The 22919-nt window shown below is 39.7% G+C and overlaps 1 protein-coding gene across 3 annotated transcripts in view; it reads left to right on the top strand.

Moving 5' to 3' along the window:
* ACSF3 (acyl-CoA synthetase family member 3) overlaps positions 1 to 22919 on the top strand; it is a 237775-nt gene that overhangs the window by 188979 nt on the left and 25877 nt on the right. The gene's annotated exons all lie outside the window — the stretch shown is intronic.

Below are 22919 nucleotides of genomic sequence, written 5' to 3' on the forward strand. Positions count from 1 at the left end.
TATAAATTTGCAATTTGTAAAAAAAAATTCAATTGTCTCTGATGCATGATAAGGTGATATGCAACAAAACAAGGTATACCTGTGTCTCATTCTAGCTTTCCTGGTTCTTTGATTCATTTTGTCTTTCATCTCTGACTGCCCTACCTGCCCCTTTTCCCTTAGCTTGAGTGTTCAATCTGGTTACTGCTTTGGCTGCGATGTTTATTGGCCTAACATCCTCAATTTCTGGCATCCTGGTGCTAGACTGGGCACCTATTAATCATTGACTTCCCACTTCCTGAAGGTGGTACATAATACTCTGTAAATAGAAACAATATGTTAGAGAAACTGAAATGAGAGAAATAAACTCTCTGAGTTAAACCTCAGAAGCCTTCTAGTCCAAACCTAATCTGAAAAAGAATCTCTTTTACCACACTCTCAAACTGGCATCTATTCTTTGTTTGAGGAGCTCATCCTGCGAAAGGAGCAATTCCACTTTGGGTCATTGAACAGTTAGGATGTTCTTTTCTCATAAGGAGTCCCAAATCTATCGCTTCCACCTGTCACTCCTTCCAAGTAGAACAAAGCTAGTCTACACATTCCAACTAATTCACATTTAGTGAGTGTCTGAGGCCAGATTTGAACTTGGGTTTTCCTGACTCCGGGCCTGGCACAGTGGCACCTCCAGCTGCCCATCTTCTTAGCTCCATATGTCATCTTCTTGCACCATTTCTCTGAAACTGACACACAGACCCAGAGCCTGGCATTGGGAAAACTTTGTGCCTTGGCTGGAAACTAATCATAGACTTCTTTCCTTTTGTAGTTCTCTTTCTTTGTAAAGTATTTGCATTATGTATTAGCATTAGTGCTGTTGGCTTGGGTGGGATTGGGAATGAGAGGAGATTGAGTTTCACTAACCCATTATCTTCTTCACTTTGGCAGAAGCCTGCATGGTCTTTTCATTTAAAAAAATGAAACAAAACACCTCCCCTGGTATACTAAAGGAGGGTGGCTTCTCTAGAATTACTATTTTTTATTGTCTTAATTTCTTTCTTTTTTTTTTTTAGGAAAAAGAATTTTTCTCTTGCATTTGTTTAAATGTATTCCTTCTACCAGAAGCAAAGAAGGTTGACTAGATCCCTTCCCCATTGTACTATTGTATGATTTAAAAGACCATGCAAAACCAAAGACATCAGAAAGCCCTGAAGATATATTTTAATAATCTACTTTCCTCCTTAAATTGGGCTATCATGCTCAGATGATAGGTGCTTTAGGAAGATAAGGCAAAGTAAAGGTCTTGTATTTTCATGACAGCATAATCATTTATTTTCTATGTATGCTATTTAAGACAAAACTGGTGGTGTCATTTTTCAATATGTAGGCTGAGAAAAAATACATAAGCCATTAGGTTCAGACACTTGGGAAGTAAAGAAATATACATACTTTTAAAAGACTTTGAATTGTATTCATATCCGGGATACATTCATCTTTTTAGCTTATCTTCTTTTCAGAACTAACAAGAAAAAAAAGGCAGGCTTAGAAATTCACCCATTTAAAATGATGTTAACGATTTATATATGGGGCTTAAAAACCAGATGATAGCAATTTACTTAAGATTGAAGCAATCCTTCACTTACTGTAGTTGAATATCACAGTGGTTTAGTCATATGAATAAGTACGCGAAATCTGCCAGCCCATACAACTCTCCTCCACCCTCCCCAACCATGTATACAGTCCTATGTTACAGTTTAAAAGAGGGAACAAATGGGGTAAGAGGGATAGCAAGGGGTAGGGGAAAATGTTCTCTTCTGTTTTTCTCCCCCCATTCTAATTTATTTCCTCTTCATAGAATATTAGACGTGAAAGAGGGGCATTAGAGGATCCTTCCATGCAGTAGGTGCTCAGCAATTATTTGTCAAATTAAATTGTCTCTATCTAGTCTCTCACCCAATGCAAGAATCCTTCCACCAGCCTCTGCATGAACATGCTCATTGATGGGGAATATCATGCAGCAGCCTGTTCTATTTTTGTACCATAACCAGCTTGTCCTTATATTGAGTTAAAATCTATCTAGTGATAATTTCCATAGGTTGATCCTAGTTCTGACCTCCAGAGTTCCTCATACATCCCCTCAGACATTCAAAAATAGTGCTTTACATACAATAGGTGCTTAATAAAAAGTTTTTCTAACAGATTTCAATTAGAGACAGCTGTTGTCATATATCCATCAGCTTTCTCTTTTACAGGCTAAGCAGATTTCTTCAGCTGTTTCTCATATAATATTTTCAGTCTTCTGTCCTTGTTACCTCACTGGGTACAACCCATCCAGTTTGTGAATGTTTCTTCTAAAATGTGGTACTCAGAACCAAACACTTAGTGGGATTCTCACCTTTGGAGAACAATAGAACAAATTTCCATCTTGATGTCCTATAGACATTTTAAATTCAACATGTTCAAAATGGAGCTCATTATCTCTCTCCCTGACCCTCCCTTCTTCCTAACTTATTAGTATTATTTAGGGCATCACTGTTGTTGTTCAGTCATTTCAGTCATATCTGACTTTGTAGCCCCATTTGGGATTTTCTTGGCAAAGATCCTGGGTGGTTTGCTGTTTCCTTCTCCAGCTCATTTGACAAATGAGGAAACTGAGGCAAACAGGGTTAAGTGACTTTCCCAAGGTCACACAACTGCTAATTGTCTGAGTCCAGATTTGAACTCAGGAAGATGAGTATTCCTGACCCCAGGATCCATACTCTACCCACTGTGTCACCTACCTGCCCTAAAAGGGTACCATTTATCCAGGCTCTCAACCCGTGTCATCCTTGACTCTTCAGTCTCACCCTCCATATATCTAATCATTTGCCATGGTCCTATTGATTTTATCTTCAAAACATCTTTTGTATACTCACCCCTTTCCCTCCTCTGACACTACCTCCATCCCTGTGCAGGTATCCATACCTCATTCCTGGCCTATTACTCTGTGGCTGGTCTCCTACCTCAAGTCTTCCCAGCACTGAAGTCCAGCCTTCACTAAGCTGTCAAGTTGACTTTCTGAAGCACAGCTCTGGCCAAGTCACCCTGCCTCCCCCTCATTAAGCCAGTGACTCTCTAGCACCTCCAGATTCAAATATCAATGCTCCATTTGGTATCTAAAGCCCGGCATATCCTGTCCCCCTCCTACCATTCTAGTCTTCTTAGACCTTGCTTTGCCCCTCCTGGCAAAATCTCTTGGCTCCAGGCTTCTTCACTGGCGGTCCCTCATACCTGGAATTCTCTTCTTCATCTCATCTCCTGGCTTCCCTCAAATCTAAGCCCAAGTCTCTTCTACCCAAGCCTTTCTCAGTCCCCCTTAATCCTAGGCATTTCCTCTTGAGATTATCTAATTTATCTTCTCCATAGCTTGTTTGTATATAGCTATTTGCATGTTGTATCCTGATTTTTTAGCAGAATGTATCACAGCTTTAGCTCTGTTAAAGAAGCAGGGAAAGGGAAGGGTATTACTTCCCATGAACTGTTGTCACATGCCATTTCTCCTCAAACTTGAACTTTGTACAGTTCATGTTTTCAGTGTGAAAGTAGGCAGTGACATTGATCCTGCAGGATATTCATCTTCTTGGTCTTTTGGGCTGGAAAACTGGGCAGAAATCAGCAAGACATTTAATAGGATGGATGTAAAGTCCGCATAGGTTTAAAATGTTAATCATAAGTACCTGATGAAAGAGGCCAACTTTTATTTAGGATAAAAGCCATTTTGCTCAGATTTGTTTTAAGAAAGTGAGAAGGAAAGGAAGAGAAGGGATCAAAAGAGTCGAGGAGAGGAAAAGGGTCAGGTCAGCCAGCCAATGACTGATGAAGTCCCTGATTTTTGTTTAGGACTATGGATTGTTTTCTAAAACCCTCACCTTCTTTCTTAGAATCAATACTTAGGATGGTTCCAAGACAGAAAAGGAGTAAGGACTAGGCAATGAGGGTTAAGTGACTTGCCCAGGGTCACACAGCTAGGAAGTGTCTGAGACCACATATTTAAACACAGGACTTCTAGTCTCCAGGACTGGTACTCTATCCATTAAACCAACTAGCTGCCCTTGGTAAATGCTATTATTACCTACATTTTACAGATGAAGAAACTGAGGTTAGAAAAGTTAAGCGACAAGTTCAGAGTTTCACAGCAAGGAAGTGTCTGAGTTCGTTTCTGAATTCAGATCTTCAAGTCCAGCTACACCACCATCTATCAGTGTTGCAGAAAGATGCCGAAAACTTACACTTCATCAAGAAGATCAAGAATGAACTTTGTATATGATTGATTGAACTGAACTTTGATTGAACATTTATTGTAAATGTACACATTCATGCCAAAAGGGACTGCCCCTAATTTGGCTTTCTGTCAATGCACCTAGCAAAACATTGGTTTTGCTTTCTTTTCTTTTCTATTTCCTCTCTCACTATTCTAATTTCTCTTAGAAAATTAAATATCGTGTATATCTATAGTTAGAAGTGCATTTTTTAATTATAAAATTATGTTAATTGATCAATGGGGAGACTAGTCTCCCATGATCATCAGGGGGGATTGTAAACATCAAAATTTCTCAGACTTATGAATGTTAGGGGTTTCCCCCATTGGGGAATCTTCTACTTAAAAAAAATTCCCTAGCATATAGTGAGAATTCTACTTGAATGTGAGGGCTCCTTGCCTTGGGAATATCCCTACTCCACCCTACTTAGGACTGCTTTAGGACAGAGAGCTCCTTGAGAACAATGAAAAGTGCTTTGACCCATGCTTATGGAAAGGACAGGAAGTTCTTTGAGTGGTGACTATTTTAGAACTGATACAATGGGATACTAAGTACCTATAAAGGTGGGACAACTTGTAAACTACTTAAACCTAAAAGGGTGATAACTTATTCAGAGGTTTTTTCTTAATGAAATTTGTCGACACAGCAGCATTTTTTTCTGACTTACTAAAGAGATTAAAACTACTCAGCTGTGAATTCAAAATGGGCAGTCCTTTAGAAACATCTACAGTGATTGGTAGATGTAAGGACTTAGGGGAGGTGACATAGGATATTTTGCCCTTAAAAATAAGAGCTCAGAGAAGAGCTGGAGCTGATTCTGAGGGAGCTCATTTTGAGAAGACTCATTCGAAGGATCTTGATCTCGATTTCTGACTCTCATTCTGAAGGAGAGCTCCTTGAGGAGCTCCTCTGAGGGACTCTGTCCCTCTGGGGTAGGAGCTCTGGAGGCTCTTGAGAGAGGCCCTTTGAAACAATCTCTGGCTGGAATACTCTTTGAAGGACGCTGGCCTGGTGTCACTAAAATCCTTGTTTAGTCAGACCTTGTGGTGAGTGTTAAAAAACTGACTGATTCCTCTCTTAAGGCTCAGGTCTAGGCCATATTGGCTTGAGGCCCTTCATACTTATTCCTTTCTTACGCTCTCTCTCTTTCTTTGATTACTCATTGTATTGTTAATTAAAATCTCTATAAAACCCAATTGACTTGGGTATTTGAATAACTGGGAATATTTCCCTGGCGACCACCTTATATTTGATTTAAAAACCAAGACATTGTAGTGAAACATATTTCTGCGGTCAAAATTACTCACTCTCTCTTATATCTATCACAATTTATATCTTCCACCATTTTAACTCACTACAGTTTAAGACCTCAATCATTTTAAATCTCACATCAGTCAATAAGCATTTATTAATCATCTACAGTATGCCAGGTATTATGCTAAGTACTGGGGATACCAATAGGAAAAGTGAGACAGGTCCTGCCCTCAGCAATCTTACATTCTATTTTCCACTGCCTAGAAAATTCTAGGACCATTGTTACCCTCAAAAGGGAGATGAGAACACAGAAATGTGCTTACCATACCCAATCCAGTGAATTTACCATATTTATTGAGGCCAGGCTGTGTGTGTGGCAAATCTTTGTGATAAATGCAGCATATTGGTTAGAGAAAATATCATCTGGTACCTTGGAATGCACACTCATCACATGCATGCATGCACATTCCCCTTTAATTCTCCTCCACTGCTTGTATGGTCCATTTGGGTAGGAAAGAGCACAGCCTGACACATCCCCACATTCCATACTCCTCCCTCATAGGGTTGCTCAGACCCAGCAGTGCCCTCACCCAGCCTCTTGAAGGTCCTGGGATTAGGGAGATGTGGATGGAGTACAGAGTCATCCATCTGTTCCTCAAGGGGCAAACCTCCCCACCCCACCTATGACTCTCTTTTTACCAAACAGCAGCATTCTAGGAAACCCCTGCTGGCCAGGGATTTTGGATACAGATGGAGTCATATTTTGCCTCAATGAGGTCAGTAGACCAGCCCTGCCACCATATGCTTGAGTCATACTTGAGCAAATTTCTGTGATGGCATCCATCCCTGAGGAAAGGTCCAGGAATATAGATAGACCTTTGGTGGGGAAAAGTCCCCATTGTTATCAGTCAAAATAAATTTACTAAACATTCATTCAGTTATTAGGCTGTCAGGAATGATGCACAGGATGATTTCAGAAAGAGTGGGAAAGATCTACATGAACTGATGCAGAGTTAGATCAGCAGAACCAGGAGAACACAGTACACAGTAAGAGCACTATTGTGGCATGATCAAGTGTGATAGATGGTTATTCTCAGCAATACAATGATCCAGAACAATTCTGAAGGGCTTATGACAAAGAGTGTAATTCATCTCCAGAGAAAGAACTGTTTGGAGACAGAATGCAGATGAAAGCATATGATTTTTCAGTTATTTATTTGGGTTTATGTTTTGGGGTTTTGGCTTTATAAGATTACTCACAAAAATTAACAATAAGGAAAAATAGAATTAATAAAATAATATTAAAATTAAAGATTAATTTGGCACTTTTTAAGTCTAAGGTAGGAGAGGCAGCACAGGGTAATAGATTGAAAATTATCTTAGATCCAAAAGACCTCGGTTCATTTCTCGCTTCTGACACCTGCTAAATAGTGTGACTCTGGGCAAGTTACTCAAGCTATTGGTACAAGACTATAAATTGCAGAGAAGGTGCCATGTGCATTGGTACAGGGAGTTTCCTCATCTGGAAGCTTCCTATACCAATGAAAGTATAGCTTTGATCTTTGAGAACAGGGGATAGGCATAAACCATGGAGCTATGTTATGTCTGCTCTTAAGAAGCTTACATCATAACAATCAGATAGAAATCAGTATAATTTTAAGAAGCTAGAAACAGGGAGGGAAGAAAGGAAAGGAGGGAGGAAGGGAAGGAGAGAGAGAGATGGGTCAGGTCTTCAAAGAAGGCTCCATGAAAGGAATGGCATCTAAGATGGAACTTGAAGGATGTGTAACAATTAAAAGAGTGGTTGGTATAAACTGTAACAATTAAAGTAGTGTTTGTCTTAAACTGTGACTGCGGAAATATGGTTTCTAGATATTGTCTTGAGTTAAATCAAATATAAAGTGGTCGCCAGGGAAAAATTCCCAAATATGAAATATACCCATTAATACAAATGAAGGAATTAAAGAAAAGGAGAGAATAAGAGGAAACAATGAGAAAAGGGATAGGCCAGCCCAGGCCAGCCTAGGCCCAAGCCCTAAGAGAGAGATCAGTCAGTCTTTTATCAACTCACCACAAGATTTGTCCAAGCAAGATTCTAGTGTTCAGAGAAACACCAGTTCAGTTTTGGCCAGCTCAATCTTATTCAGCTTCCTTCTCTCAGAGAGAGTCCTCCTTTTAAAGAGAATTTTCTCCTATGTCACCTCCCCTAAGTTCTCACATCTACCAATCACAGTAGACATTTTCCAAAGGACAGACCATTCTTAATTCACACCTGAGTAGACTAAAACCTCTGAGTAAGTTCTCACCTCTTTGCCACTTGCAAGTTTACAAGTTGCCTGACCTTTATAGGTACTTAGCACCCTTTTGTATTAGATCTAAAAATAGGCACAGCTTAAGAGCTTTTGCCTTACTATAAGTATGGGTTAAGTATTTTTCATTGTTCAGCAAGGAGTTTACAACTTTATCTTCCCCTAAGGCATGCTTAAGTATGGGTAGAGTTCCCACATTCCTGATCAAGTACCTTAATTGTTTAAATGGAGAATGGTCTTAACCAAATCTTAGGAAGTAGGGTCCGAGAATTTTTGAGATTCACAATCCCCCCTGATGATCATTGGGAGACTAGTCTCCCCATTGATCATTTAACATAATCATCTTGTAGTCCTAAACACACTTCTAACTACAGATATATACAATATTCAATTTTCTAAGAGGAAATTAGAGTAATGAGGGAGGGAAAGAAAGAAAGAAAGAAAGAAAGAAAGAAAGAAAGAAAGAAAGAAAGAAAGAAAGAAAGAAAGAAAGAAAGAAAGAAAGAAAGAAAGAAAGAAAGAAAGAAAGAAAGAAAGAAAGAAAGAAAGAAAGAAAGACAGACCAATGTTTTGCTAGGCGCATTGACAGAAAGCCAAATTAGGGGCAGTCCCTTTTGGCATAAATGTGTACATTTACAATAAATGTTCAATCAAACATCAGTTCAATCAACCACACCCAAAGTTCATTCTTGATCTTCTTGATGTAGTGTAGATTTTCTGGCATCTTTTTGTAACAGTTCATTCTCTGGATATTTAGGAGTTAGCAAACTTCTTCCTTGAAGATTTTTTCTCGAACAAAATAAAAATCATGGATTTTTATAAAAATACAATCTCAAACAAAAAATAAAAAATCTTGGATTTTATATTAAAATACAGATAAGGATTCTCTGCCTTAGAGGAACTCTATGTCTTAGCACAAAGTATTAAATTACAACAATTCTTTAGAAGGTGAGAGAGAGAGAAGAGTTTGGAATACATTCATTATATTCAATATATGGTCACTCTTCAACCATGGTACTTTCTTTCTACTATTATAAGGGGGAAGGAAAGGAATAAGCATTTCTATAGTACCTACTATGTGCCTGGCACTGTGCCAAGCACTTTTTCACACATAGAATGTCATTAGATCTCTAAAACAACCCTAGGAGTACAGGTACTATTATTATCTCCAGTTTATAGATGAGGAAACTGAGACATGTAGGATTTAGTGAGTTGCCTAGAGTCACCCAGCCAGTAAGCCTCTGAGGCTGGATTTGAACTCAGGAAGATGAGTCTTCTTGACTTAAGGGCCAGTTTTCTATGCATTATGCCATGCAGATGCCATAATTATTGTATTATAGGCATGATTTGGTGTCCTAGGTCTTTGAATTTAAAATGTCCCCCTGTATATATTTTGGGATTTGGGTTTTATAAGATTATTCACATACAAAAATGAATAATATGGAAATATGTTTTAAATGGTAATACACTTATAACCCAGATTGAATTGCTTGTCAGCTCCAGAAAGGGAGGGGGGAAGGAGAAATGCTAATGTATCCCATTTTACAGGTGAGGAAAGTGAGGAATACAAGTTAAGTGACTTGCCCAGGGTCACATAACTAGTAAATGTTGATGGCTAAATTCAGACTCAAATCTTCTTGACTCCAACACCTGCACTTTATCCCTTGCACTAGCATAACTGAACAAGGATTTCCACACTCATCCCTAAAAAACATAATCAGGAAGTGGCCTTCCAGCCTTTTCCTAAAGCATTTTCCAAAACCAGGGGTGGGTGGGGTGGGAATCCACTGCCCTTTGAGACAACCCACTCCATTTCTGGACAGTTCCTACCTCAAGCTGTTGGCTCATACCAAGTTTTCAGTCCCTGAAGACCTCAAAATCTTCTTCTAAAGAAGCCGTTCTTCTTCCATCTTGTACTAGTGGTTTCAATTTTTTTCAACTCAAGTATATTTCCATTATTCCTATTAAATACCATCTTACTGGAAGTGGCCCAACATTTCTTTCATGACAAATTATTTTTGGATCCTGACTCTGTCATCCACTCAGCATGTTAGTGATCCCTCCCAACTTTGTGTCATCTTCAGTTCTGATGGGCATGCCATCTATGCCTTTCTGTAAAACATCAGTTCAGAAAATGGCAAATAGCACAGAACTAAGTTCAGCTCCTTGGGGCATTCCTCTGAGGAAACCCTTCCAAGTATACATTGATTCTTTGGGTCTAGCCACTCATTTGATTCTGATGCCAGTACAATAACCATTCTGTGGTCCCAGCCTCCTCTCTCTATCCTTTCTATTAGAACAGCATGAGAAACTTGGTTGAATGCTTTGCTAAAGTCTAGGTAACCTCTAGCTGTGGCATCTCCATGATCCGCCAGTCTAGTAATCTCGTCAACAACCAAAAAAGGAGAGAGTGTGTTTAGTGTCCCTTGTTCTTGATGAAGCTCTGCGGAATATTTATGCTTGTCACTAATTCCTTTCCCAGAGGCTCACTGATACCGGTATATTTAGAAATACACTATAGAATTGACCTGGGAATTGAAGCTAACTTTCCTGTCATTTTTTTACTTATCCATTCTTGTCCTTTTTTTAATACAGATATTTACCCTTCTCTGGTCCTGTGGTACTCTTCTCCTTCTATAATTCTTTCAGAAATGACTGACAGCAGCCCCATATTCATCTCCACTGGTTCTTTTAGCACCATAGGATGCAGTTCATCTGGCCCCAGTGACCCCAACTCCTTAGTGACCTTTTTTGTTTGGGGCTTTCCACTCCCCAAGTCACTCTTCTTTGCTACAAAAACAAACACAAAAAATTTGAACAGTTCATTCTTCTCTCCATTATCCATTATCATCATTCTTCCCACTCTAATGGAAATTCCCATCTATCATTGGAGCCTCCTCTTTTCCCCCAAATAGCCTTATTTTTGAAAAGGGCCTTTTTTTGCTCTTTATTGACTTGACCAGCTCATTTTAAGGTATAGCGCTTCTCACATTGTTCTTAGAGACCCAGACCAGGCTCTTGTATCATTCTCTAGTATAGTAGACATACCTCAGAGGTACAGGTTCAGTTCTAGATCATTGCAATAAAGTGAGTCATAAATTTTTTGGTTTCCCAGAGCATATAAAAGTTATTTTTCTACTATCCTGCAGTCTATAAAGTGTACACTAGTATTATATCTTTTTAAAATGTACATTTAAAAATTTTTTATTTAATTTAAATTTTAAATTTAAAAAATACTTAATTGTACAAAAAAAAAAAACATGAATGATCATCTGAGCCTTCAGTGTATCATAAACTTTTTGCAGATAAAGGGTCTTACCTCAATGTTGATGGCTGCTGATCAGGGCAATAAGTGTTGACATTTGTATCATCAATTGGCTTTTCCTTTCACTTGAACCCTTAGAGACTTTTGATAGGTTATTAATTGGCCTAATTTCAATGTTATTGTGTCTTGGTGTATAGGGAGACCTGAAGAGAGGGAGAGAAATGGGGAATGTCAGGTCGATGAAGCAATTAGAATACACAAAGCATTTACTGATTAAGTTCATCATCTTATATGAGCATGGTTCAGACACCCCAAAACAATTATAAATATTAACATCAAAGATCACTGATTACTGATCACAGTACCAAATATAATAATAATGAAAAAACTTGAAATTTTGTAAGAATTACCAAAACATGACTTAGAGACATAAAGTGAACACATACTGTTGGAGAAATGGTTCCTGTAGACTTTCTTGATACAAGATGGTCACAGACCTTTTAAGATGTAAAAAATGCAGTATCTGCAAAGCACAATAAAATGAGGTATGTCTGTACTTACTCTTGCTTCCATCTTCAGGATGTGTCTTTAAAAATGCAAGTTGATTAATGATTTCCCTGTATATTCATACTAGTCTCTTTAGACAACACCCCCTTTTCCTTCTCTTCATTACCATTTTCCTTTGACACTCCAGAATTTCATTCTTAAGAGTTTTCCACCCTGGACTGGCTTCCTCTGTAGACTTTTAGCCCATAGGTTACTATCTGTCCTTTCTTTGAACCCTTCAAAATCTACTCTCCTGAAATATAGGTTGCATGTTAGATAAAGTCAACTTTCCCCCACTCTATCATAAATTCTAAGATGGAGTAGTCATTTAGATAGATAGATAGATAGATAGATAGATAGATAGATAGATAGATAGATAGATAGATAGATCTATCAATAGATAGATCGATCGATAGATAGATAGATAGGTAGGTAGGTAGGTAGGTAGGTAGGTAGGTAGGTAGGTAGGTAGGTAGGTAGGTAGATAGATTTACATATATAGTAGTTATATACCCCACCACCACTCTCAGATTCTCATCATTTCCCCCACCTCCAGCAACCATTTCCTCCTTATAGGGGAGAAACATCGACAGAATAAAATTTCCCCTTGTTGATTTCTCCACCCTTTGAAGGATTATCCTTGAGACAAATCAAGGATTTGTTGATTTGATTTTGCCAGAGAGATCTCCAGATTATAGGCATCCTGTCACTACTATATTATGCTTCTGTGTCAAAACTTGGCTTTAAATATACCTAAACAATTCTAGGCACAGCCATTCCTCATCCCCAAGAAGAGACAAAAAGTCTTTCCTTATTACTTGCTTTGTCGTTTCTGTTAGGTAGACATCCCAAGGCAATAGAGCATCTAATTAAGGAGGCGATTTGGAGGATTCATCCCATCTTCTAGAAGGACACACATTTTATTTTTTTGAAGTTTTGCTCCTCCCTAGGTGACAATACACAGGGATTTTACCTCATTCTCAAATTTACAATAGTCAAAATAATTTCTTCTAACTGAAGATCCCATAAGGACAGGAAGGAAAGAACTACATAGGATATAAGATTAGAAAACCTGAGACTGGAAGGAGGAACTGTGAAGGAATTAGAACGTAGCTGATAAACCAAAAGAGCCAGCAATCAGCGGAAATGGGAATTGTTGATTTTAAAGTATCTCCCTCCAACTCTGAAACTCCTGTAGAGATTGTTACCCTTCTTGTGTATTATAATGTGGTAGCTGAAGCTAACCAGATTTTAATGCAGTCCCCTACCTAATTGACAGATCTGGCCATTTTAGGATTCCTTTTTTTAAGGGAATAATTTAATGCACTTATTTGGTTGCTGCTCTAAAAAATGAATGGTTTGGTCCCTTTGCTGAAATGAGCTGTCACATTACAAGTAATGGCTGCTTTTGACTTTCTGTCTTCCCTTCTTATGGTCCCTCTGACATTCACATCACAGACTTCTCTCTCCACCCACCCCATCCACCTTTCCCATAGCTGTGTGCATTAGGAAGCTTCAGCTCTTTCCCAAGCAGTCATTAAAGTTGCTACCTGCTGAGCATCCTTAAACAGATTAAAAAGACTGGGAAGGAGAACTACCATCAAAGGACAAAGCCACGCAATGACTTGGGGAGCAGAGTTCCCATTGGTCAAGTCACTTGAGTTGAAAATACATCCAGGGGCTTCTTCTGTTTGGTTAGGAACCTGAACCAAGTCTGGAATTTTCCAATTGGATGAGGTGATGCCATCTCTACAGTTTCAAAGTCTGAAACCTTTCTTTCACTGTCCCTGATTCTAAGAAGCAAATGCTGTCATAGGCATCATCCAGCCCACTCAGATGTTCTTTCTACTTAGCTCCCCATGTTGACTCAGTAAAGTGCCATGCATCCACTTAGCTCCTAGTTTGTCCTCACCTCTCCTGAAGCCAGAAATGCAATTGCAGCTGCTTGTAGATTTAAGGGAAAACAAAATTGGAGAGGTTTGCCATCTGAGAAAGGAAGTGCAGGCTAGCTGTTGTTTACTTGGAGGAGGAGGAGGGCAGGAACCACAGATGAGAATGAGCACTGGCCGGGACCCTTTGAAGTGTTGTGTGACATTTCTTGAAATAAGATGACTTCTACAGAAGCTAAGGTCAGCATTTTACCTCAGAGCCAAAGCAGTCCTTGGCACTATTTGTAACCTCAAAAGGTAAGATAAATATATCAAATCCAGAGAGATATGCTTACTTCTTGGTTATAACTTTAGAGGCATCAACATCTTGCAAACATCAGTGTCCATTACCACTCAGCTGCAGAAGGAATAAAGGAGCACAATTTATTCCAATGGCCTGGGGAAAGCAGGTTCTATGAAGTGCTTGGACTTGGTTAGACCCTGAAGAAGCCAAGGTCATTCAGTGCATCCTGAGGCATCACCAGTCACCTTGGCTTTTGTCTTGCCTCTGGGTTTAGATGGCACTGGAAGTGAGTGAATGGACTCTGCCTCACTTAAATCCAATTTATGCTGAAATCAAAAGATGTCACCAAGTGATGCCATGAGGTCTGAGTACGGAGGACAGCAATCAACCATCCAACAACAGTTTGTGCCATCACATCTACTTAGGCACTGAGTGAGATCTGCCTGTATAAATGAAGTATTCCTCATGTTCCCAGTTTAGTTAGAGAGATCAAATGAATGTACCTTCAACGGTTAATTGCTAAATGATGTGATAGTGATTTTAAATGTGGTAGTGATTCAGAAGATCACAGAATTTCAGAGTTAAAAAGAATGTCATTGACCATCTTGTCCAACCTAATACCAGAAAATGAATTCCCTCTATGACATCCCCCCAAAAATGTTCATCAAGCCTCTGTTCAAAGACCTCCAGTCTCTACTTGAAGAGCATACCACCTTCCAGTCTGTCACACCTTTGAATAGCTCCAATGGTTAGGAAACTTTTCCTGGCATGAGTTCCAAATTTAGTAGTCAGGAGTTTCTACTCATTCCTCCTGACCCTCTGTCCAAACAGAATAAGACTAATCCCTCTTTCACATGACAAATTTTCAAATATTTGAAGGTCCTTATCATCTTCCCCCCTAAATCCTCTCTTCTCCCAGTGAATCATTTTCATCCTTCAATTGATGCTAATATAGGGTGAACGCTAGAAAGGAGAAATACATCCAAGCACGTATAGCCAGAGAAGGCTATCTGAATAAGGGAGGACTTGAGCTGAACCTTGGAAGGATGGATTTTTTTTCCTATGACAACCAGTGTGGGGTAGAGGGCCAAAAAACATATATTCTCTCTAACCCTAGTAGTGCCCTTAATTAATTTCAGTACAATTTGATGTAGCAGAAAGAATACTAAAATCCATACTAGATTGAAGAGATTTTATTTCAAATCTGCTCTACCACTTAAGCAAGCCCCTATCCTCTTCAGGTCCATCATTTCTTCCTTTGTTTAATAAGGGAGTTAGACTAGGTGACCTCTCTTAAGGCTTTTTTCATCTCCAACATTTTCTGCCTTAAGATTCTTTCCTGCCTCTTTCTTCTCTAGATGCTAGTATCCTAAGACATTTATCTCCTTTTTAGCCCAATTTTCCCCTAACTATAATAAGGAAATAACAATAACTGCCTTGACCTGACTTGCAAGGACTGACAAGCCCAAGGAAAATGTTTGAATGCACTGTGAATAGTTTGGAGAGAGTGCTATAGAATACCAGGTGGTTGAGTGTCACTGTTTGAGCAAGAAAACCAAGCTGAAGAAATGGAAGCGTATGTTTGCACATGCCGTTATCAACCTTTGGAAATGATTAACAGGCTATTAATGCCTGTCAGGCTTCCCTTTTGCTATCTAGGATGTTGTTTTGTAAGCATTGGGAGCGTTGTGACAATCCTCAACTACCAGAATGTGTGAGCTTTTTCCCAGGTAGAGCTGGGCACGGTGGCCCATTGACATCAAGGTGGAGAACAGAAGGCATCGTCTAAAATGGTAGAAGACTCCCTAGAAGGCAGAGAGATTATCTTGGGCCACCAACCTGACCGTATCTGTTAGGGACATTTTTAGCATTCTAGTGGCATGTAGTTGATCAAGTTATATGGTGTAACGTTGATGTTCTGAGACCGTAGTGAGAAATAAACATGCCCTAACAGGCTCTGGATGTGTGGTTGATGCCGAATCTGGTTTCAGTGTCTGATGTACTGCCATTATTTTAAAAGGAATAACAGGATTTAAAAAACACACACACACCACATTTTTTAACAAGTCTCATTGGAGTTGGCAAACCTCATTGGCATGGCAGCTGCCTGGTGTGTTATTGTTCTGGACATGCTAGTTGTTAGTCTGATAACAGCTGGTACGGTGCAGAGGGTAATTTCTGTCTGTCATCTGTGGTGGAAAGAGTGTTCTTACATTTCCTTACCAGCCAGTTCCAGGGGCATCTGCCTAGAGCAGAGGGATGGGTGCCTGTGGCCACATGCAGAGCCAGAAGGGTCCAAAGCAAGTTTTTGAGAAGGCACCATATGGGGTGGGAAAAAGAGGGGAGGGCACCTTCCTCACCATCATCACCATTAAATACTGATTAAGAGTTGCTATCACAGGATCTTGGTCCTGGAAGGGTCCTTAGGGATGCAGCCCCTTCATTTTACAAGAGAGGAAACAGAGGCACTATAACTTGCCTATGGTCCCAAGGTAATTAGAGTAAACCCAAGTCTTCTGACTCCTGGGGCTCTTTGGGTGCATTTGTTGTACTGTTGGGCCCTGTACAAAAGAAAACCGAACAGACATGGTGTGTGCCCTTAGGGAGCTTATGACCTAAGGCAGGCGATATAGATAAACACATGCATTACAAATATCAAATACACACATACACACACACAAATTAAGTAGGAAGAGATGTGTATCCCTGAGCCACTAATGGCCAACATCAGAGACTTGAGGGGAAAGTTTAAAATGTTAAAATGCACCTGGCTAATTGCTCCAAGAATAAACTCCTTGGGGGTGGAAAAAGTTTTCTTTTTATAGAACTTAAAGTGGGAAAGAAAAGAATGATTTCCTTCTCAGCCATGGTCTCACCCTCTCATAAAGTTGTCACGTTTGAGGGAAAGGAGGGGGCAGTTGCATCATTTCATTCTCTGTTGGTCATGGTCCTAAAATCATAGGATTTAGAAATGGAAGGGACCATAAATATCATTTAGTCCAACCCACTCATTTTTTAAAGTTTCATGTTTTCAGATAATAAAAATCTATTTCCTTTAACTTCCATTTCCTGCTAAATCAGTTTTTTTAGAAAAAGAAAAAAGAGGAACAAATGCAGTCAAGCACAACAAATTCTTGCCTTTCTTTCAGTCACCAGAAGTGACCCATATTAGGTGTGCTTGTTGTCTTGACTTAACTTGACTATGTCCAAAAAAAATATATGTTGTAAACTGCACCCTGAGACTCTGTCAGGGGGTGGATAGCAGGCTTCATCATGGGGCATCTGGAATCATCAACTTTCTCATCTTAAAGATGAAGGAACTGACACTCAGAGAAAATAAAATGACTTATCTAACAGCACACAGGTGTGCCCTTCCTGTGTACTATATGGTCAAATAGGCCAATTCTAACCAAGACACAGCCTTCCAAAGAGATGGAAGACCTTCCCTGGCTGAATTCTTCATCCAGTCTCCAGATCTTGTTTAAATTTTGTTGTTTGTACCCAAGGGTTAAAAAAAAAAAGGAAATTTCTCCTTCAGACTTTCTCCCTGGGTTTACTTTTTCTTAACCTCTCATTTTTGACACGGCTCCTTTCCCCAGTGTCCCCTACAGGAGAGCACATAAAGTCAGTTCAAGTGTCAAACTAAGCTTCTACAGCACTTATGGTCAGAACCACACAACGTAGCAATTATTTACTGTCTTGTATGGTTCCTGAGTAAGCCTTAGCCCCAACTAAATTATAAGCTCTTTAAAGGCAAAGGATCATATTGTGTTGAGTGGAGGTTCTTAAAGTGTGGTCCATAGACCCTGAGGGACTCCAAGAGTCTTTCCAGGAATCCAAGAGATCAGGATCATTTTCAAAATAATATTAAAATGTTGTTTCAAATACAGTAAATATTGAAAGCTATAATCCATATAAGCAAAAGTTTTGTCCTAGGGAATGGTCCTCATTCATTCATAAGGATGTAAAGGGGTCCTGACACCAAAAACAATTGAGAACCACTCATGTAGACGAAAGAGTACTTGATTTAAAGTACCGAAGATTGAATCCCATCTCCACTACATAGTAGCAGTATAACATCGAGCAGCTTCCTTAACTGCTCTGGCTTGAATTTCCTTATCTCTAAAATGAACAATCTTTTTCTATCATAAAATTCTATTTTTTTAAAATTATCTTATTCTTTGAGTTTCTCTAAGGCACCTGGAATAGTCCTAAACCCTTCCCAATCCTTCTTAATTCCAGCCCCTTCCCTCTTTTAATTCTTTCCTATTCATCCTTTTATTTGTACATATTTGTTTGCTTGTTCTCTCCCCCATTAAGGCATGAGCTCCTTGAGGGCAGAGACCATCTTTGACCTTTTTTTGCCTCCCTAGTTTTGGCACAGTACCTTGCCCATGGTAGGAACTTAAATGTTTGTTAACTGACTGACTAGACCTCATACTGTAGTACAGAGGTTCTTAACCAGGGATCTACAGACCCACAAGGAGTTAATGGATAGATTTCAGAGGGTCTGAGAACTTGGGTGGGGGTGGGGGGAGAATTATGACTATTTTCACTAACCTTTGATTTCCTTTGTAAGCCCATGTATTTTATTTTTGCATTTTAAAAACATGCTTCTGAGAAGGGGTCCATAGGTTTCACCCTACTGCCAAAGGAGTCCAGCATAGGAAAGAGGCTGAGAACTACTTTTGTGGGTTCCTGATAAATTCATTGTTGTTGTTGCTGTTCAGTTGTTTTTCAGTACTCTCTGGCTCTCTGCGACCCTATTAGAGTGTTCTTGACAAAGATGCTAGAGTGGTTTGCCATTTCCTTCTCCAGCTCATTTTACAAATGAGGAACCGAAGCAAATAGGGTTAAGTGACTTGTCCAGGATCACATAGCTAGTGAATGTTTGAGGACAGATTTGTGGCATGCTTGTGGTCACTTGAGTATCACTTTCCAAATCTAATTAAGTACCTTCTTCCTTAAAGACACACAAGGTATCCCAGTGGAAGCTTATTTGATTGTGTCCTTCTAGACCAGGGGCTTTTGACTGTCTGTCCTAGACCCCTTTGGCAATCTGATGAAGCCTATCCAGTCACATTTTTAAATAATCAAAGGAAATACTAAATTTCAGTTACAAGTTAGAAAAATAAAGATATAATTTTTACCCAATCAGAGTTCACAGACCACCCAAAAATCTGTCTACAAATCTCTTTGACCTTAGGCTAAGAACCTCTAGTTTAGACTGTGAGTTCCCCAGGACCCTAAAAGATGATTTCTGTGACTGCCGCCTGAGACACTGGCTATCCCAAACACTGGCTGCCTCTCTAACCCATTCTTAATCATTTTAAAAGGGAGAAAACCAGAGAACGGAGATGGGAAGTGGGGGAAACTCTACAATGAATACATCAGAAATGTTCAAAAGTCACAGTGTGTGATTAGGAAAGCTCAAGTTTTAACTAATATGCCTAAGAACTTTCTTGAGTACAGAAGAATGGCAGAATCTCATAGGTGAAAGGGACCTCAGAGGTTGTATAGTCCAAACTTTGCCTGCCATTGAGAATCCCCCTGTCCAAGATATCAAACAAATGGCCATCCAGCTTTTGTTAGAATTTCTGCAGGGAGAAAGCACCCTCATGGGTGGCCAAGTGCTTAAAGATGGATCTAATTGTCGGGAAGTTTTCCCTGTGATGGGTGAATTGATTGAAATTACAAGAAAACAAAGGTTCAAGTTTCCAAGCATATTGATTTATTAAGTAATGCATGTTAATTACATAACAAATCAGGACCAGGCTTCCTCAGCTTGACCCTGGGCCCTGAATAAATACAAGGGCAGGCATATTTTTATATATTAAAAGAAAACAGTTCACAGGATACAAAATTAGGTAATCTGATTTCTAAAGGGAAGAAAGATGGTGAATTTTCTAATTTGGGACAGAGAAAGAAAGTTTTGGTTGAGTTGGAAGGAAGCAAGAGGGTGTCACGGTCTTCCTTTCCCAGAATTGGGTGATGCTGATTAATTGCATCCACCTGTATTTTACTTAACAGTAGATGGCTTATACCATCTATTTTCTCATGAATGACTTACAGAAAAACAAGATGGAAGATAATACATGTGCCAGCACAAGATGGAGTCAGTGTTCATGAGATGAAATCTAATTGAGTCTCTCAATTCTTACACCAAACAACTCCATTTTGTAACCAATCTTCAATCTATTTCTTCTTTCTTTCCATCAAGTCTAAATTTGATTTTTTAAAGCTTTCACCCTTTGTTTCTAGTCCTGTCCCCTGGGGTCAGACAAAAAGAAAGTCTCTTCTCTTTTCCATGTGATATCCTTTCAGGGTTTTGAAGGCAACTATCCTTCCTCATCCTAAATCTTCTCCACTGGAGTTTATTGACTAGGGGAGTGACGTGACCAAATCTGGGACCTGCATTTTCTGAAAATCACTTTAGTAGCTGAATGGAGGATAGATTGGAGTGGCACCTAATGAATGTTTGTTGAACGAATTAATGAATTTAGCCCAACATTATAGCCTTCTGTGATATCTTTGGGTCCTGACTCTATCATCCACTATTTAGGTCTCTTGCCCAGCTTTGATAAGCCTGCCATCTGTGCCTTTGTCCAAGACATTGATAAAAATGTTAAACAGCTTAAAAATGCATCAACTGATTCATGGGGTCCTCCAAGGGGAGAGAGTTCTTTCCAAGTTGACATCAGACCATGAATGACAATTTATTGGATTATCAACCACTTTTGAAATATACATAATAACTAATACTCTCTCCTAACCCACAACTTACCATATTTTGCATTAGAATTTTTATTTAAGATTATCAAAATCTTTCCTAAAATCTAATTAAATTATTTTTTCACTATTCTTTAGATTTACCTGGCTAGCACCAATATACACATAGGTGAAAGATTATGTGGTTTCATCAGTATAGAGAAGTCACAGTAAAGGGAATCCCTCCACCAGTACAGTTTGCAGCCCATATTAGTATTCCTATTTTAAATGATTGTGCTGTAAGAAATTCTGAATATGATGAATTCAGTGAAGCATGGAAGGATCCACATGAACTGATGCCAAGGAAAGTCAGCAGCATTAAGAAAACAATATACACTATGGCTAAGACAATGTAAATGGAAAAAACAGCCATAAATTAAATGTGAATGTTTCTAAGAAATAAGGAAGGAAAGAAGCATTTATTAAGCAATTACTATGTGTAGGCTCTGTACAAAGTGTTTTGGCTACAAATATAGTCAAAAAGAAAGACAATCCTCACCCTCAAACAGCTTACATTCTAACAGGAAAAGACAAAGCGCAAAAAAATATTTTTTTAATTTATGCTTATTTTCAGGGGCATCTAGGTGGCTCAGTGGACTAAGAGCTAGGCTTGAAGGCTGGAGAACCTAGGTTCAAATATAACCTCAGGCACTTCCTAGCTGTGTGACCCTGGGCAAGTCATTTAACCCTCACTTCTTGGCCCTTAACTGCTCTTCTGCCTTGGAACTAATACACAGTATTTATTCTAAAATGGAAGGTAAGGGTTAAAAAAAATTATACTTATTTACAAATGGGGAAAAAAAACAAGCTTAGGAGAGGTTAGATGAGTTGGTCCTATGACCAAAGAACTCAGAAAAGTCAGAACTTGACCTCAGAGCCAGATCTTCAAGTCCAGTTCTCCTTCCACTAACGATGTTTGCTATGCTAAAAAACGCTGCCTCTGGGTACTAGAAACATCTCATAGAACACCCCCTTCTTTTTACTTATCCAAGGGGAAGCAGGTGTCCTCGATGACATCCTGGGATCATGTGTAATCACTCGCACTGAGTTCCATTTGCCAGCTATGGAACCAGCAGAGAAAAAGGTCTTTCCAGGGCCAGTGAATTCCTCCATTTCCCTCCCCAGGTGTAACTCTCTCTCTCCCTTCTGAGGGCTAGAAGAAAATACACAATAAATCCCTTGGCCCTGTTTATCCTCTCCGGTGTGTCTGAGATTGCTGATTTGCCCAGATCATGGCTGGCTCCTGTGTCTGAGCTTTCAGACCACTGCAATAAAGGCTGTCAGTGAAACCCCAGTGGGGAATCCAGCTCAGTGTGTGGACACAATGGAACCCTGCATCATTAAAGAGAGAAGAAAGATTGACATATAGGTTAAAGCTAAGAGCCCCCCCGGCGCTCCTATCAAGAGTCTAAAATTGAAATCAGAAGCCCAGAGACACCTTCCCTCCTCCCTCCTCCTTTAGCCCAAAGGTTGGCAAAGGCTGCATTAGCAGAATGTCACTAATCATCTTAAGCAGCTATCAAAGTGCAACAGTTTGTTAAGCATTTAGCCAGGTTGTGCTGAGATGACCTCAATCCTCAATCTTCCCAGGCCCTGGAAGAGTGGCTAATTATTGGAGCACACCTGCCACACTGTTCATTCTTTGCTTTCCTTCTCCCACCCTCCTCCTGAACCCTGCAGAAGGAATTCTAATCCCATTGACTTGCCTCTGCTCTCCTCCCCAGTGACATGGATGCCCTTTAATAATTACAGCTCCTCCTGTTCCCTTGCCTGGAAAAATTACCACCCCAGCCCTGTGCCAAAGTCGTCAAATTCACGTGTCCTACTTTTATGCCGCATTTACAAAACTCCTTAATTTGAGGTTCTCAAAGCCATTCACAAGCATCGTATCGAGCCTCATTTGCACAGCTGGAGACACCAAGCCCCACAGATATTTGGTGAGGGACCCAGCGCATGACAGGACGGATTCTGAGAGCAGAAACCAGTACCCCCAGAGAAAGCCTCCTGCTCGAGCTGCTCTTTTCTCGTTTCTGCCGTGGCCAAGGCTTCCTTCCTTCTGTGGAAGGGTGATGGAAAGATATATAGATTTCAGTTTCTGCTCAGTATGTAAGCCAAAAGATCTTACTGGGGAAGACTCAGTCATCGGGGGTTTATTAAGTACCTACTGTGTGCTAGGCACTTGGGAGAGACAGGAACAAGAGAGAGAGATGGATGGGACTGCTTGGGGGGAGGTGGGGAGGGATTTAGGAACACTAGTCTGTAATCACTAGATTGTCCTTTTGGCAATTCCAAAAACTCGGTGCAAAAGTTGTTGGCAGTCCCAAAACTTCCCCG

The sequence above is a fragment of the Monodelphis domestica genome, chromosome 1 (assembly GCF_027887165.1).
Source record: "Monodelphis domestica isolate mMonDom1 chromosome 1, mMonDom1.pri, whole genome shotgun sequence".
In the NCBI taxonomy this organism is placed as follows: domain Eukaryota; kingdom Metazoa; phylum Chordata; class Mammalia; order Didelphimorphia; family Didelphidae; genus Monodelphis; species Monodelphis domestica.